This window comes from Varroa jacobsoni, unplaced genomic scaffold (assembly GCF_002532875.2).
Source record: "Varroa jacobsoni isolate VJ856 unplaced genomic scaffold, vjacob_1.0 scaffold_1416, whole genome shotgun sequence".
In the NCBI taxonomy this organism is placed as follows: Eukaryota; Metazoa; Arthropoda; class Arachnida; order Mesostigmata; family Varroidae; genus Varroa; species Varroa jacobsoni.
This window is the reverse complement of record NW_019214318.1, coordinates 23,154-28,192: the sequence shown is the minus strand read 5'-3', so window position 1 is coordinate 28,192 and position 5,039 is coordinate 23,154. Positions and strand designations below refer to the sequence as shown.

Below are 5,039 nucleotides of genomic sequence, written 5' to 3'. Positions count from 1 at the left end.
ATATATTGGTGTCAAAATGTCATGGCTGTTTGATTTTTACATCTAAAAAAGATATCTATTTTTATTCAACGTCGTCATAAATTCATAGAGCAACTTTGCGAAATCGATAACCTTCTTTCAACAGATGTATGTCGGCAGGTGATTTATAAACGCACACACACACACACACATACACACACTATACTTTCACAAAATAAAGTTATGTGTACTTGGAACGTTCTTTGATTTATATTGAACATTTCAATTATTCGTTACGGTATAACTGAGGACATAAAAACCATGTTTATATTATTTCAATGCAATAATAGTAATAGACAAGCGAAAAAATAACGCAAAAAGCATCAACGAAAACATATTCGAGCTATTTGGCTAACCCATTTCAATTCCACAATCTATTTGAGCTTGATGCAGTCAGCTAGTAATGTTCCCTAACAGCTATGCTATCTAGTCGACGCTCAATGCGTCAATGTCCTGTTACCGGACAAAAGACCGATGCCGAAGGCCTGTCCCTAATCCATCGCTTTTCGTCTCCCCCTTCCCATCCCCTAGCTCTTCGTTATTTAAAACTAAAAAAAAATCATGAAACTATTGAAATGCTATCAACGACCAATCCGTTGCGCAATTTGACGGCATCTCTTTCTTTCCCATTAATGGTCATACGGTGGCCATGTCATAGTGGGTACATTTACCATTCGCTAGCCGCGGCCCGTTACCGCCGCAGTCCGTCCAAGAAGAATCCTCTGATTTCATCGATTTGTCTTCAGAACTACACGCGTCCAACTTCCCCCACAGCTTACGAACTTTGCTTTGTACTATAGTAGTAGTAGTAACGACAGCAGTAATGGCGAGCATGATAGCGACCGTCTACAATTCCAAATAGTAAAAGACAGATAGATACACGCACACAGTTATAGCCACACATAATCACACAGAAATGTATAGTAGAATGCGTGCAGGCACATAGGGCAGACGCCGTGGTTGTTGTTGCGGTCGCAGGACCGATTTGTGTGCGTTCGTTGTCGGTCGACGTCGAACTACCACCGACAGACGGACAGACTCGCGGCACACGGCGCACCAAAAAGCTTATCTTCCTTCGACTCTTTAGATAAACAAAAACTCCTTCGTGCGAACGGCCAACGACGGCCGGTTTGTGGATCGAAAGACGGCTATAGTGACAAGAAGAACCGAGGAGAAAAACGCACTGTCTGTTCCTGTCATTGGGGTAGCGTATTACTACGACAAATTTTGCCATGACAACAGCGATACCGATTAGAACTGCAAGTATCGCTAGAGGCACTGTATTTTCACTAGTTCAAAGTGTTAACATTTCGAAGTCTTGTGATTGAAGTCCCCGTCTCGTCTGGCCTCGCGACGCTAGTGGCGAAGAAGTTAAAGGTTGTTCCGCAGTCCGGCTTACCATGACCATCGCCGCCGCGGCTAACAGACAGTCGGCATTGGTAATCGCCAGCTCAAAGGTGGCGTCTAGTTTTTCGATGACTTTCGTTCGGTAAGTCGCCTGGCTTCTGTCGTTGTTTTTGTTATTGTTGTTGGTGTTGCTATTACAGACGCTGGGCACCACCAACCATGATTGGTTAGCATGCTTAGCTTTGGCGTTCAAGCGGTTCAATATTAGCAACTCTGAGTCAGATAGGCGAACGAGCTAGCAAAACAACTTGTAAAAAAAAGCCGAAAGGACCTGGTTGACCTTTATTTTTAGGTGCTTAATGTGTGTGCTGGCAATATGCTGCTAGCTAGAGTGATACTTCACTATGCGCTTTTGATGTTCAGACGATATGGCCAAGTCTACCCAGTCTATGAATAGCAGTACTGTAAAAATCCATACAAAAGACTAGATCTTAAGCCATAATACAAGTGACCATTTACTAGGCCCGTTTGCCAAGGTGGTCCGCTAAACAAAAAAAAAAAGAAGAGAAGAGGGAGAAGTAATGTTCGCTTAATCTCGTACTATTCGCGTTAAAGCTCTATTTTCGTATTTAGTCTGTATTCTATCTCGTTTAAAATCGCGCCGCTGTATTATTCATTTGTAAGTGTTTTGGAATTGTATTTAAAATAGGTCGGTTACCATGATAGGCGCTCGTACGACTCACGCCATAGCGTGAGATCACGTGCCCGAAATGGAGATTTAGGCTCGGACGTTCACTATTTCCACTAACGATGCTACGGTACATTGTTCAAAAACTACAGACCAGCCGGACATACTACAGCCATATGATCTTGATTGAGTAGTACGTAATAGTTCTGACAGGCTGAAGGCAAACAACGATCTTTACCGTCACGGCTTTCCACTTGTCAGAATGTGAGACCTTCTTAAGTGAACGAGCATAACAGCCCAGCGGCCAATTTTAATTTTCTACCCGATAATCTCAGTCAGACCTCGGCATTACACATATACATACAGACCGCAGTGTTGTATAATGTTGCATTTTAGAAGCACACACACAGGGCCGTCAGAATTGGCTTTTTTCGTCGTTGTTATCATCACTTGTACCCCTGTAACTGGGTCTACAATTGCATTGTCCGGCCCGCGTCGCGCCAGTCGATCTTCGTCGTTGTCCTCTGTGATGCCAGCTTATCCACTCGATTTTATCCATTGCTTCCTCCGCATCTTGCTCCGTCTCTGTTTGAATTATTTATTTGTTTTTTGCGTCTTCTCTTTCGCTCTGTTGTGTACGAACGCTTCGGGTGAACTGATGGGACCGTACAATGATGATGCATGCTGTGCTATGCGCTGCGACCGTTCCCTGTTGCGTTCTTGCTTGGCTTGCCTATGGCCGATCGCGACTCGCTTCTTTCCTGGCGCTGTGATTCGTTTGCCTCGACTGGGTAGCTCTTATTCTAAATGCGCCAGGGACTTCGACTTGTCCGCTCAAGCACTTCGGCGTTCAAGCAGAGCGTACGTCGGCCCGTTGTCTGTTTAGCGAGCCGTGGAGCAGTAGAAGCTCCAGCAGAGCGTCAGTCGATATGCGGAACGTCCTTTGTCGGGGCGTGCGCACCCCCCGCCGCGTGCGGGAGGCCATGCGATGATGCTCAGCCGTTCCGACACACAATTCAAACTCTGGCACTATGCCGTGCGGTGTCGATCGGCATCCGCAGATTATTCTGTCAAACTGTATGGACGGCACTCCACAGTATCTATCGTGCGGTAGTAGATCGTCGTACGGCTATGGCCAGCTACTCGCTGTGCATGTTTTTGCTGCCTGCGGATCTCTTTGTATTTCACTGCTTCACGTAGGATATACACTTTTATGAGAAGACGGCTCAGAATGGACAAAATGAGACAAGTAGTTATATGGGCTTAAGCGGCAGGAACAGCCTCCACCAGCAGTGGGACGACTTGATGTTAGTCGATTGACTGGTCAATAAACAAGGAATAACTGCAAAATATATATGTATATATATATATATATACAAGATCTCGCTTGTCTACAGGTGATCAACACTGACAACAAACAGACTGACTAAAAGGGGTAATTGAGCTGAAGGAACAAGAAAGAAACGTTGTTCTGCCAATTGGTTGTTTTTTTTTTGTTTTAAAGAAAACATTGTTTCGCTCTTAGTGAACGAAACATGGCACTGTTGAGCTCCGGTGCGTCGATTATGTCACCCCAAAACCCCACCAAGAAGGCACAGGTGTGCACGAGACAAATCACTTCTGGGCCGTTTTCTACGTCTCTTTCCTCCTTTAACTGCTTTTGTGTTTCATCATTCGATAACGACGAAAAGTCGATTTCGAAAGTTTCCTTCTTGACTATCTCAATAACCTCCCACTTGATACTCAGCTTTGATGACTTCGGTTACTTCGTTCGACTTCTAAGACTTCATCATTCGACTTCGAGCTTGCGTTGTTATTGGATAAGACAGAGTGCTTGTCTTCTGTGACATATGACTCAATTACTTTTCAGTGCGTCTATTCACATGGTAATCGTATCCTTCAATACGTTGTGGTCTTGTGTCCGGCTGGTTGTGTTCGTGCGATGTCTCCCTGTCTTCTTGTCCGTTTCGGTACATTACCTTTAATATACTCTGCTATGTTGTCAAGCAGAAGTAAAGAAGCAACAGAAGCAGCGAATATTGGCAAGACATGCAAACGATACTGCGGAATTTCGAACAAATCGCACAGCCGAACCGAGTGCACAGACATGCGGTTCTAATGTCCACTAGGAAGTAAGACCAAGTAACGTTGGCGTCAAAAGACCTTTTCACTGCTTTACTTCTACTACATAAACGACAGTTCCTCTGTGTGTGCGACGGTATATGATAAAATGTGACTCTATATGGATGTGTGTGTGCCTATGAGGACACTCTTGGTTTAGTGGAGGAATCCATTTGATGTCATCATCTTTTTTTCACTAGAAACAACCATAAATTCGGCAGTGTAAGGACAGCAGAAGCAGCCGCACTGCTTAGAAAAAGATGAAAGTCGAATAGGGGCAAGTGAGAGAATGGCGACGGCAATAGCGCCAGCATAGGTGGTAATAGTGGGTCGCCGGAAGGACCAACTGAATCAAAAAGGCAAAGTGTCCTTTTAATGTCAGTAATCTTTCTGTTTTGGGGGTTGAAAACGGTAGTGAAGCCGCCCTGAGTCTGGTTGGGACTGGCCAAACCACCACTACGCTTTGGTTAGATCGTCCTTGCTCGTCGACCCTGGATCAGCAGGAACTCTCCCTGACCGCTGGCCAGAAAAGACAAGCCGTCTTTCTCAGTTCATTACATACACACTAACTTGTGCGATGTGCTGCTTCCATGACGCGGCGATTCCTGCCTTGAGCCATTTCTCCACTTCCGGCGCGAGCTCGCCATACTTCCGGTAGCCATCTTGGCATTCCTCTGACTTCTTCGCCCCGCTGCCCTCGGCATCCCTAGCGCGCAAGCCACCCCTTATGTCGTGGCCATGGATACTCATCGTGCTCTGGTGGCCAGTAGTTGCGTGACGTCACATGGAGCGTATGTGCCTGCCGCGTGACCATGCGGAGAGCCTAGTGGGCTTGCTGTCTGCCTGTCTGTGTGTGTGGATTCCA

At 45.7% G+C, this 5,039-nt stretch overlaps 1 long non-coding RNA gene across 1 annotated transcript in view; it reads right to left on the bottom strand.

The window, feature by feature from the left end:
* The window catches only part of LOC111269803 (uncharacterized), an 11,018-nt gene extending 9,117 nt beyond the window's left edge, over positions 1-1,901 (bottom strand). Inside the window, exon 1 of the long non-coding RNA XR_002685941.2 lies at positions 690-1,901. This is a non-coding gene — a long non-coding RNA (uncharacterized LOC111269803). The remainder of the gene's footprint in view (positions 1-689) is intronic.
* Between the last annotated feature and the right edge of the window lie 3,138 nt (positions 1,902-5,039).